General features: G+C 35.0%; 2 non-coding genes across 2 annotated transcripts; both read left to right on the top strand.

Moving 5' to 3' along the window:
- The first annotated feature begins 7,642 nt into the window (after positions 1-7,642).
- LOC135608645 (U2 spliceosomal RNA) lies at positions 7,643-7,842 on the top strand. Its single transcript, XR_010485619.1, has one exon. It is a non-coding gene; the product is annotated as a U2 spliceosomal RNA (small nuclear RNA).
- A 5,398-nt stretch (positions 7,843-13,240) lies between these two features.
- On the top strand, positions 13,241-13,436 carry LOC135608639 (U2 spliceosomal RNA). The gene has a single exon (XR_010485613.1). It is a non-coding gene; the product is annotated as a U2 spliceosomal RNA (small nuclear RNA).
- The last annotated feature ends 298 nt before the right edge of the window (positions 13,437-13,734 follow it).

The following is a 13,734-nucleotide window of genomic DNA, read 5'->3' as shown; positions in this document are numbered from 1 at the left end:
ATCAAAACATGTCAGTATATGATAAGGAGATGCTTGCCATTGTACACGCAGTAATGAGGTGGAGACCCTACCTGATCGGCCGACGATTTCAAATTAAAACTGATCATAAAAGCCTCAAGTACTTTTTGGAGCAAAAGATATCATCCCTTGAGCAGCAAATATCGGTAACCAAACTTCTTGGATTTGATTATGAAATTATTTATAAAAAGGGGAAAGAAAACGTTGTTGTAGATGCACTCTCACGGCTACCTGAACAAGCTAAGGTTTCAGCCATCTCCCTTCCTACCACCGGTCTTCTTGAGGATATTAGGGAAGAATGGAAGAAGGATCCAGAGATCAGCAACATCATAAAAAAATTGGAGGAGGATCCAAGTGCAATAGCCCACTACACTTGGGATTCGAGGGATCTACGCTACAAAGGTCGCATTGTGCTTATACTTGACTCCCCTTGCATTGTAATCATCTTGCATGAAATGCACTCCATACCTTCAGCAGGGCACTCTGGATTCCTAAGAACCTAAAAAAGAGTGAAGCAAAATTTTTATTGGAGAGGGATGAAAAAAATTATTGCTGAATATGTGGCACAATGTGATGTATGTCAACAGCACAAGGGTGAAACTGTGGCAAATCCAGGGAAGCTACAACCACTACCCATACCAGACTTAGTGTGGACTGACATGTCCATGGACTTCATTGAAGGGCTGCCATCTTCCAAAAGTAAAAGCACGATTCTCGTAGTGGTTGATCGACTTACGAAATATGCTCATTTTTGTGTTGTAAGAAATCCCTACACTACTGCTAGTATTGCCTAGATTTTCATAGAAAATACTGTTAAATTGCATGGGATGCCAAGGTCCATCATAAGTGATCGTGACAGGATCTTCACTAGTAAATTTTGGACTGAGTTATTTCAGTTACAAGGCACCAAACTCAAGATGAGCATAGCATATCATCCACAAACTGACGGCCAAACAGAGGTGGTAAATAGGTGCTTAGAGACATACCTACGGTGTTTCACTAGCGACCGACCAAAAGAGTAGGCGAAATGGCTTCCCTGGGCCGAATGGTGGTATAATACTACATATCATTCATCTACAAAATGTGCCCCTTATGAAGCATTGTATGATTCTAAAGTATGTAATTGGCTTGGCCAAGGTAGATCAGGTTGACCAAGAATTGATTGATAGGGACAAACTCTTACAACTATTAAAAGATAATCTCTCTACCGCTCAAGCCAGAATGAAGTAGCAAGCCGACACACGACGAAGTGAAAGAGAATTTTCAGTGGGAGATTGGGTTTATCTTCGCCTACAACCATACAAGCAACTCTCTATCAACACTCGAGCCTCCATGAAGCTATCCCCACGTTTTTATGGGCCCTATCAGATCACAGAGCGTATTGGAGCCATGGCGTACAGACTTAAATTACCTGAGGATGTCAAAATTTACCCTGTCTTCCACGTATTATGCCTAAAGCCCAAGTTGGGAGAACACGAGTCACCCCAGATCCAACTGCCCAACACAATTGAGGATGGAGTTATTCAAGCCCAACCACAAGCCATCCTCGATCGCAGGATCGTGATGCGTCGCCGACATCCCTCTACTAAAGTACTAGTGCATTGGAATAATCTACCACTTGAAGACATCACATGGGAACCATATGAGGAGCTGAAGACCCGGTTCCCTGAGTTCATGGAATCTCAGCCTTGAGGACAAGGCTGATTTGAAGAGGGCGGGTCTGTTAGGACTCTAGCTAGGAGAGTCCTAATTGAGAGGGACATTCTGTTAGGACTCTAGCTAGGAGAGTCCTAATTGAGAGGGACATTCATGTATGAGGTTTTTTCTTAGAGAAGAATTAGGAGTTGTAAGGGAATAGGAGTCTTGAGTAGGAGTCCTATTAGGAGTTGGTTAGAAGTAAGAGTCTTAAGTAGGAGTCCTATTAGGAGTTAGGGTTTAGAAGCCCTATAAATAGCCATGTATTCCTTCTCTTTTCTTAAGCAATAGATGAATCTTTTCTGCAGCCTTTGAGTAGCAACTTGGAGGGAGGAACCCCTATAGAGTTTCAAGAGGGCCGATCCCCTAAAGAGATCAACCCCAAGTTTAGAATCTGCAAGGGTTCTAACATATTAACTACTAGCAGTACCATTTCTTGGTAGCATTAACTATTAGCGGTACCATCGATTGGTAGCATTAATTGCCGGTAGTACCATCATCTAGTTTGCGCAGTACCACTGCCCAAACGACTTGGGAAGCTGAGCCTTAAGCGATTCCACCGCCTACCCTAGGCGATGCCACCGCCTAACATGGCTCCAAGTGACCGAGTGGGCCATCCATTCGGCCTAACTCAATCATGTTTTAGGCCCAATTGGACCCTAACTAAGTTAGTAAGATTATCTCCCAATCCTAACTTAATCTAAGTTTTAACTACCACAATTAAGGCAATAACTAAGTATTCTTTGTTCGGTATATCAATTGTTCTTCCAACGAAACCTCACGAACTTCTGGTGAACTCTCGGTAAACTTTTGGTGAACTCCTAATGAATTCTTGGCGAACTCCCGACAAACTCTCAGTGAACTCCCGATGAACTCTCGGCGAGCTCCTGATGAACTCTTAACAAGCTTCCGGCACATCGTCCGAATCTTTGACGTATCGTCCAATCTTTGACTCTAGCTCAACATCTACTTTATGCCTTATTTATTATTGTAGTTAATCCTGTAATACTTATCTCAACATATGGATTAGATCAATAATTTATCAATTGATTTCATCATCAAAATTCGAGATTCAATAATCTCTTCCTTTTTTATGATGACAACCAATTGATGACGGAGTTAATTTTTACTCCCCCTATCTATATGTCATATTGAGATAAGGCAAACTTGAATTCAAAAGGAATCATGACCTTTGAATTCAAGTGAAACAATTTCGATCATTACGATCGAATGCAATATATCAAATCAAAATTTCTTGTGCATTATTATAATATGCACAATTACATTTCATCACTTCATGCACGATACCAAAAAATAAATCAACATCACTTTCGGGTATACATGATACTGAAGCATTAAAATTTTAAGCATTTATCACTTCATGCATGAAAATAAAGCATACATCATTGCATGGTAGCATTAAAAAGTACCAGGAAGAATAGCATTAAAGAGTACATGGAAGAATTAGATTAAAGAGTACATGGAAGAATATGTCAACTTCTCCACCTTTGTCATCAACAAAAAAGACATATACAAGCTATTCAAGTGGTGGTAAATCGAAATGCCTGAACAAAGTATTAAGATATCGATGAATTTGATGTAACTCAGTTAAGATATGATTTTGATATAGTTCTATTCGATCTAGTTGATTCACTATGGTGTCGGTAGATGAGGAGGGTGCTGGCTCAGTTAGAGGTGCTACCTCAAAAGAACTAGTAGGAGGAGATTGACTTTCCCTATATATAGGTGTTTCTGGTTTTGGTTCAGGTGAGGGAGGATCAGTCCTCTTAGGTAATCTAGTCCAACCTCATTTCTTACTATATATCTTAATCTTCTTAATAAATTTTTATTTATGACATTAAATCTATCTATTTTTAAGATTTCTTTGTCTAGTGGAATGACTATGTCATGTGCATGGATTAATCTAGTAATTAAGCCATCATATGGAAGCATCATATCCTTTGTTGATAGTTTAATCATGTTTTGTCATATAAGATATCCAAAACAATTATCATTTCCTACCATAATCCAATATATGGTTCCTAATTTTATTTGACTAACTTTATCACGATGGTGTTGCTTTGAAAGTAAAATACTTATCATGATGTGATGAAGTAATTTTGTACTGAAAGATAGCAGATGTTCATAACTTTTTGGAAATATAGACAAATTTGGGTTACTAAAAATGGTACCTAAAGCCTTAGAATATATGATCACAACTGATTCTGCATCTCATTGTTCTCTAAAATAGCAACCTCTCATTTTCTTTGGAATTTCTATAAGGTTACAAATTACGCTATCCGTAATGGGTATCTGATGCCCTAAGAGATAAGTGGATACCCTATTATTTTCATCTATATCAATACCCCAGAAATCCGGGATAAGACACTTTTTGGCTCCAATTTTGAAGCCATTAGGGTTTATAAATATCCCACTCTTTCCTGCATGAAAGGGTAACAAAAGTATGAAAAAAATCTTGAAATATTGGGTATAAAAGAGTTGTAAAAATACTAAGTGTCCTCCTACTTCTTTAGTTTTGTAATCATTCAAGAAGATGTGTGAGGCTTGTAAAGGTTGTCTCCTAAACCTGTGAAAAGGAGAAAGCATTGTAAAAAGGTGGTTGGTCTTTACCTATTGCAGGAAAATCATTAGTGGAAGCTGATGACCTCGACGAATGAGGAATCAGAAGTGGATATAGGTCACAACGACCGAACCACTATAAATCCAGTGTGTTCTTTCCTTATTGCTTACTTTCATTACTTAGCTACTCTCTGCATTATACATTTACTTTAAGTCGATATCTTCTCGATACGATTTCTCCATTACATTTTTCTCAACTCGAAAAGATTTTGAATCACAATAATCATTTTAATCGCTGCACTATTTCATCTCGACCCCACCCTCCCCACACCCACCCACCACCCCTCGCCGCCCTCTCCTTAATGTCATATTGATCTTAACACGAAGCACCCGTAGGTGCCACCCGTGTAATTGCCTACCTGTGGCCCACTGGCTGTCGGCTGTCGGTCACTGTAGATGGCCAAGGCTGCAAGCAACATTTGGCCATTCTACGAGCGCAATAAGGGTAGCAACAGTTGCTGTCCTTTCTCACCTTTTGTGTCAACAATTTTGACGATAAAATTCTTCTTAAAACATTACGCACGCAATTTAAAATTAATCTTTCGCACAAAAAACGGGCTTTGATACCACTATTAGGAAATATAGGAGTGACATCACATACGTAGCAGAAGAACAAAAAATAAAAAATCCCCAAAATTTTTAAAAAGGTATTCATGGTCATGTGAAGATTGGTGTGTAAAAACCCGTAAAACTTAAATTCACATGTGAGATAGTGTTTTACCTAGGGAGATTGTATATTTCTAAATTTCTGCAGATCTATATGATTAGATGAAGGAGTTCAAGTGTCCCTAGACTATATAAGGGAATATAATCCTTTGGACTTATCTGTCCTTAGTTACTGTATATCTATAGTCTCTCATCCATCTAATATTCTAGAGACCGTATATTGAGCATAGTGCTGTCAAGCCCATACGATTTCTTCTCGAGTCTCACTCTAATCGAATTCTTTTAGAGAACTCTTTCTCTTTCATTCTGAATGACATTAGCCAAGGATTTGTTTGAGCAAGAATACACAGGATATTCCTCTCATGATACCGAGAGCGGATGATCCTCTATCGATATTTAATAGTCCTCGTAAGGTTGATTACCACTCCCAATGACTGGTTATACTAGATTTGAAACTTCCAAACCTATAAATCTGGTATCAAAGAGTGGATTACTCATATAGGACATCCTTGATATCTCAAGTCTAAGGACAATATACACTACTAGGATGACGGAATTGCTGTTTGACAATGAGGTATCATCAACCATCCAACATTCCGTAAGCGGATCAATCAGTGAACTCATTCTCCAATGAGCACCTACACTGTATCCCTAGTGTCCCTATACGAGCAACTATGAGACCAGTCACCTCCATTATATATATAGGTATATAGTACACCAGTTTATTCGGTTATCTCGATGTCCCTCTCGAGTAACCTATGATTAGGATTATTCAGAGTCTGTGTTTAAAGGTGAATCAGTCTCATTATCATGATCTCGTCATAATCCGATTCTTATTGCACAGATTCATAGACATCAAAATATATGCAACAAGCAATATAAAGTGAGAGAATACTATAATAATAATAAACAAAAAGACTATGTTATGTCACACATGTCATCACTGATGTGATTAACTTATAAGGCATCTATGACTAGTAGAATGAGCCTTTCACTTGGCCTAAAACAGTCCTAATTCAGGTCTAGTTGGCCTCTAATTGAGTTAGTAGGGTTACACCCAAATTTAACTCAAATTAAGACCTAACTTCGATAATAAGGACTTAAACAATTATAAGATAGTAAATCTAAGTTGTCTGGCTTATCATTTATTCATCCAAACCCTTGACTAACTTCCGGTACATCGTCCGAACCTTTGACGTATCGCTCTATCCATCGGAAAGTTGACTCTCACAACTTTCAAACTTGGTGCAACGTCCGATTCTTTCAGCTCGATGCTCATTTTCTAACTTTGACCCAATGTCTGATTTTTCTTGCTTCAATCATTTTGTCTTTTCTGATTGAAGTTAGTCTTGCATTGCTTTTCTCAAATAACACATTATATTGTAAACTTATCAATTAATTTCATCATTAAAATCCAAGATTCAACATTGATATAATTCGTTATGATATAGATTCCAATATACGACGAGTGTAAAACATTTTCCTAAAGAAGATCATGTTGTAAGTGACTTTGGCTTCGTATAACCTTGTGAGAGTATTCTAGATCTCCTTTGTTATTGTCTTTATTACGATACTAGATAAAACTCTATCTATTGATATCGAGTATAATATAGCAATTGTATTGTCATCCATCTCCTTTCACTTTTTATCATATGAGAAATTACTTTCATTGAACTTTTCGATCTAAAACTTTATTATTATTATTTTACTTTTACTTTATTTGCATTCTTGCTTGAATTGACTCTCCCAATTTATCATGAATAATAACTCTATAATCTTCAATTTTTTTGAACCTTTGTCTCTTATATTATTATTTAAAAAAATAAAAACTAAAAGTAAAAGCGGATGTGAGTAAATAGTATCAATCTAGAGTAATAAAATCGAATATAAAAAATAATTAAAATAATAACACCAATAGATAACACGATAAAATTCTAAATTAGTTGAGGGAAATATTCACAGCCAAACTAGAATGTATTCATCGTAAAAAAAAATGTAAGTAAAAATTTCTCTCTAATACAAGAAGAAACACTATATCTTCTATCTTGTAATAGGAGAAATAGAAAAATAGAAATTCACAAAAGGGATAAACCAAAGAGGAAAGGACAAAAATAATTTTCTATTGTCACTTTTTGTTTTCTCTTTCTTTTTTTCTTTTTTTTTTTTTTCTTTTCTCTATATTCCTCTTTGCACTAGATGAATGAATCCTCCTTTCTACCTCTTGACATCTTATATAGGCATAAGGGGAGACCGTAGATCTTTCCTCCACATCGCACCTTGCATGGGAGGTTGCAACCATGCACCTCATTCCACGTAAATGGTTGCAATAGCTTGCAACCCTTTTTCTTTATTTTATCATATTACTTCATATGGAGCACATTCGAAACTTCAATCATCTAAGATCTCTCGACTATACATGAAGACATTTTATGCATAGAGATCTATATCAAATTGAATTGATACAAACAATACTTATCATTATCATGCTTATGAAACGTCAAATATATAAAAGAAGCGGCTCTCCGTTGAGACGATGTATACAAATAATCCCACATTGGTTAGCAATGGCTCTCTGTTGAGATGGGAGCGGTATAAAAGAAGGGTTACTACAAATAACAAACTCATACCTTTCTCGACCTTTTGGCTAAGATCAAGTGTAGTATCTGTTCTTATCAGTTTAATATCTGATACGTGGGTCATCGATCCACTATGATATTAAATTAATTTGTTGTGGGGGAGGGTTCACCATAGTGGCTTACCATTGGGACTCTCACGCGTCGTCGCCTATGCGTTGCGCTACTGCATGGGCCTGGCATGCCTCAACCAAGTCAAATGTTTAAACATTTCAGCCTCAACTGTGGTTGATGGAAATCTAAAATGAGAATTAAAATTGAGTAGGAATATGTATATAGGATATGAGTGGATGACCTTCGTGTGGGAAAAGGACGAAAGAGAGGCTGTGAAAGATCTTTTTGAATGCTCGTCAATTAGCTCTCATTCCTCTGCCAATTCGGTTTGGTGTTTTGGTAAAGCCTACAATAAAAGCTTCAGGACCACAAGTCATTAGATTAATCCTCCTCGATTGTATCAAATCATCTTCGTACAACTTCTCATACCAAGAGAAGAAAAGCCATTCACGAATGAAAAGTATCTTCTCCAAAATTTTATTTTAGGAGAGTCAAAGGCATGCATAAGCCTAAGACTTCAAGCATTAACCTCAATAATTGTGTACAAATTCAAGCTACTATGTCAATTAATGGGGTTAATGGTTTCAAGTGATGAGGACTTTTATTTTTATTTGTCTTGTTGGGACCTGTCACCAACATATCGTTAATATTCATTAGAAAGATAATAAAATTATCATCATCAAACATCTTCTAATGGGCAAGTTTATACTGAATCTATTATATCCAAGATTAATGATAAAGGAATCAATTTTTTTTGCTATTACCTTTGGCATTTGCTTTAAGCCATATAGAGATTTGTTCAACCTGCAAACCAAGTACTATTTTTTTGTCCAGCAAGACTCTTTTGTTGGAGCTTAGAAATCTATTTTTCAAATTCACTATGAAGAAATGCAGTTTTCATATTTAATTGCTCAGGATGTAAATCAAAGATAAAACTATTCGAGCTATCAAAAGTCAATAATAATAAAAAATATATCATTAAAATCAGAACAATCTTTCTGGAAAGAGCTTCTAGGAATCATACACTTATTCATGCATTGATATTATTTGAAAAGATAGATAAGCTACTTGATATCCTTTCACCACTAATTGTTCATGATATGCTCTACTTAATTATTGCTATCTCTCTTGAACTTGTAGACTCATCTATTTATAACAACTTTTCTTCTTGTGGTAATGGTACAAATTCTCGTATTATATTTTTATGTAGAGCTTCAATTTTTTTTATATCACTATCATTCACTAAGACCATCTGGACTATACGTAGTCTCTTAGAAAGTTAACGGCTCTCCATCCTCTATTAGAAAATAATATGTAGTATTGCTCTCCCAAATATACTTCTTTATGTCAAGTCAATGGTACCCTTTTACAAGTTGACCGTCATAATTCTTCGGCCTTAATTTGGACTTGTATTTATTCATCATGCTCTTATGTTCCTTAGAAGAATCCTTTTTCACTTTAACTTCAATTGTTTCTTTAACTTGAATATGAGTGGATGACTTTCGTGCGAAAAGGACGAAAGAGAGGCTGTGAAAGAGGTGAGTGGGGAAACACCTTTGGGTTGTGATCCAAAAGACACACTTCATATATGGAACACGATATTGAAAGCTCGTCAATTAGCTCTCATTCCTCTGCCAATTCAATAAAAGCTTCAGGACCACAAGTCATTAGATTAATCCTCCTCGATTGTATCAAATCATCTTCGTACGACATCTCATAACAAGAGAAGAAATGCTATTCACGAATGAAAAGTATCTTCTCCAAATTTTTATTTTAGGAGAGTCAAAGGCATGCATAAGCTTAAGACTTCAAGTATTAAGCTCAATAATTGTGTACAAATTCAAGTTGCTATGTCAATTAATGGGGTTAATGGTTTCAAGTGATGAGAACTTTTTTTTTTATTTGTCTTGTTGGGGCCTATCACCAACGTATCATTAATATACATTAGCAAGATAATAAAATTATCATCATCAAACATCTTCTAATAGGCAAGTTAATACTGAATCTATTATTTCCAAGATTAATGATAAAGGAATCATTTTTTTTCGCTATTACCTTTGGCATTTGCTTTAAACCATATAGAGATTTGTTCAACCTACAAACCAAGGATTATTTTTTTGTCTAGCAAGACTCTCTTGTTGGAGCTTATACATCTCTTTTTCAAATTCACTATGGAGAAATACAGTTTTCATATCTAATTACTCTAGATGTAAATCAAAGTTAAAACTATTCGAGCTATCAAAAGTCAATAAAAAAAAACATATCATTAAAATCAGAAAATTCTTTTTGACTCGAAAGAGCTTCTAGTAATCATACACTTGTTCATGCATTGATATTAGTTGAAAAGATAGATAAGCTACTCGATATCCTTTCACCACTAATCGTGCATGATATGCTCTACTTAATTATTGCTATCTCTCTTGATCTTGAAGACTCATCTATTTATAACAACTTTTCTTCCTGTGGTAGTGGTACAAATTCTCGTATTATATTTTTATGTAGAGCTTCAATTTTTTTCTATATCACGATCATTCACTAAGACACATCTGGACTCTATGTAGTCTCTTAGAAAGTTAACGACTCTCCATCCTCTATTAGAAAATATTATGCAGTATTGCTCTCCCAAATATACTTCTTATGTCAAGTCAATGGTACCCTTTTACAAGTTGACCATCACACATCTTCGGTCTTAATTTGGACTTGTATTTATTCATCATGCTCTTATGTTACCTTAGAAGAATCCTTTTTCACCTTGACTTCAATTGTTTCTTAACTTTTTATCCATGTGCTATTGCTTGTATCATTTTGTAGATCTTCGACAAAGATAACATATCCTATAATAGTATCCTTTCACTCCATTAGTATAGCTTAAGAATATATATTTTTTGAACTTGGGATCAAGCTTTAGTTTTCTTCTAAAGAGTTGTATTCATCCACTTTACCATACATTCTATTGAGGAATGTATGGCACTACATGCTGCCTCTCAATTTTCCTGTGAAAGCATCAAACCCCTTGCTTATATATTATGCTCCATTATCTATCCATAAACACTTGATCTATTTCCCTGATTTAAGTTATTTTCTTGCTTTAAACAACTAAAAAACTGAAAATACATCAGCCTTCTTCTTGATTGAATACACTCAATATCTCCTATAATAATCCGAAATAAATGAAACAAAATGATTTGCTCCTCCGCTAATGACTCTCAAATTTCAAAATGAATCAAGGTAAGTATGCATTTACTTCTAGTAGTAGATCGGACACATTTTAATCTAGGTTGCTTACTTGTAACATAACGCTCACAAAAAGGTATAATTATTAATTTGAGTCCGGTAATAAAGGTTTCATTGGAGAGAATCATCATATCTCATTCTAATATGTGTCCCAATCCTCGATGTCATAATATAATAGATTCTTTTCTAGAGGTGGATGATACAATTGGATGCATCTACCTCATATATGTTTCTCCCAAAAGCATGTATAGATTTGTTGAAATCTTCTATACCTTTATAACGATGAATGCTCTTTTTATAATATTTCAAATTTTATTTTTAATATCAATTATGCAACTAAGTTTATCCAACTATTCAATTGATAGTAGATTTTTTTAAGCCTTTAGCATATCATACCCCTTGAATGGTGCGAACCATATCAACATAAATCTTTATCTCCATAGTACCAATGTTGATAATCTCTAAGGTATGATCATTATCTAGAGACATAGATCCTCTTGAGATAGGTTGGTACTAATAGAATTATTCTAGTCATATGCTAAGATGTAGAATCTATTAGCCAAACATCCATAAGCTCCTTTTTTTTCCTTTGAAAATTATTATTGTCTTACTTTGGAATAATTCACCTTCGCTTGAGGCATTGAAGGTGAAACCGTAAGAATCTTCTAGCTTAGTTTCTTTCTTTTTATCTATATTCTTCTTATTCTTTCAATATTCCTCGATGTGCCTCATCTTGACATAATTTTAGCACTTATATATTTTTTTTATTCTAGACTTTGATCTACTCTATCTAATGCTCCTAGTCGATCCATACTCTATTGATCTTTCTCTTATTGTAGATAATGTCTCAACTTACTATATTGTTACTAATCTATCTTCCTTATTTTTATGCCTATTGTCCTCTTTTAGATTTATGATTGCAATAATATTAAAGACTAAATTGGTTTTGTTGTTGGTCAGGTTGACAATGAGTTAATCATATGAATCAAGTAGACTTTAAAGATAAAGCTCGGCATGTTTCATTTTTTCAATATCATGCTCCATGGTAGAAAGTTGGGAGAATAAACTATTAAGAGGGTTGATATGATCCATTATGATGTGGTTCTAATATACGACAAGTGCCAAACATTTTCTTTAAGATTATATTGTAAGTAACTTGGCTTCATATAACATTATCAGAGTATTCCAGATCTCTTTTGTTATTATCTTTATTGTGATATCGGATAAAACTCCATCTATAGATATAAGGTACAACATGGCAATTGCATTGTCATCCATCTCCTTCCTCTTTTTGTCATTTGTGAAATTTTTGAATCTCTCTTTTATTACTGTCAAGCAATTATCCTTCCTTAGAATTATCCTTATCTTCATCTTTTGTAGGGAGAAATTATTTTTGTTGAACTTTTTGATCTCAAACTTTATTACTATTATTTTACTTGATTTGCATTCCTCCTTGATTGACTCCCCCAATTTATCATAAATAATAACTTTGTAATCTTAAATTTTTCTGAACCTTTATGTATGATACCATTATTGAAAAAAAAAACTAAAACTAAAACTAAAAATAAATATGGGTAAATAGTATCAATCTAAATTAATAAAACCGGATATCAAAATCAACTAAAATAATAACACCTATTAACATGATAAAATCCTCAATTGGTTGTAGGAAACATTCACTAAAAAACTAGAACGTATTCATAGTAAAAAGATGGAAGTACAAACTTCTCTATAAAACAAGAAAAGAAACATTATATCTTCTATTTTATAATAGGAGAAATAGGAAAAAAAATTCATAAAAAGGATAAACCAAAGAGGAAAGCACAAAAATAATTCTCTCTTCTCACTTTTTTTTTTCTCTTTCTTTCTTTCTCCATATTTCTCTTTGCACTGGATGGATGAATCCTTCCTTCTACGTTTTGATGTCTTATATAGGTACAACGGGAGATCATAGATCTCTCCTCCATGTCGCACCTTGCTTGGGAGCTTATAACGATGCATCTCATTCCACGCAAATGGCTGCAACACATCCTATTTCTTTATTTTATCTTATTACTTCACTTGGAGCATATTTGAAACTTCACTATCTTAATTTTTGTGTAAGATCAATTGTCTAAGACCTCTCAACTATACCTAAAGACATTTTATGCATAGAGATCCATATTAAATTGAATTGATACAAATAATACTTATCATTATCATGCGAGACGATGTATACAAATAATCCCACATTGGTTACCAATGGCTCTCTATTGAGATGGGAGCGGTATAAAAGAAGGGTCATTGCATATGGTAAACTCATACCTTTCTCGACCTTTTGGTTAAGATCAAGTGTAGTATCTGTTCTTATCAGTTTAATATCTGATACGTGGGTCATTGACCCACTATGATATTAAATTAATTTGTTGTGGGGGAAGGTTCACCACAGTGGCTTGCCATTGGACCCTCATGCGTCACCTATGCATTGCACTACTGCATGGGCCTGGCGTGCCTCGACCAAGTCAAATGTTCAAACATTTCAGCCTCAGCTCTAGTTGATGGAAATCTGATACGAGAATTAAAATTGAGTTGGAATATGTATATAGGATATGAGTGGATGACCTTCGTGGGAAAAGGACGAAAGAGAGGTTGTGAAAGAGGTGAGTGGGGAAACAGCTTTGGGTTGTGATCCAAAAGACACACTACATAAAGGGAACATGATATTGAATGCTCGTCAATTAGCTCTCATTCCTCTGCCAATTAGGTTTGGCGTTTTGGTAAAGTCTACAATAAAAGCTTCAGGACCACAAGTCAT

Source organism: Musa acuminata, chromosome BXJ2-3 (assembly GCF_036884655.1).
Source record: "Musa acuminata AAA Group cultivar baxijiao chromosome BXJ2-3, Cavendish_Baxijiao_AAA, whole genome shotgun sequence".
NCBI classification, from domain to species: Eukaryota; Viridiplantae; Streptophyta; class Magnoliopsida; order Zingiberales; family Musaceae; genus Musa; species Musa acuminata.
The sequence above is the reverse complement of the archived record's forward strand: the minus strand, read 5'-3'. Positions and strand labels throughout refer to the sequence as shown.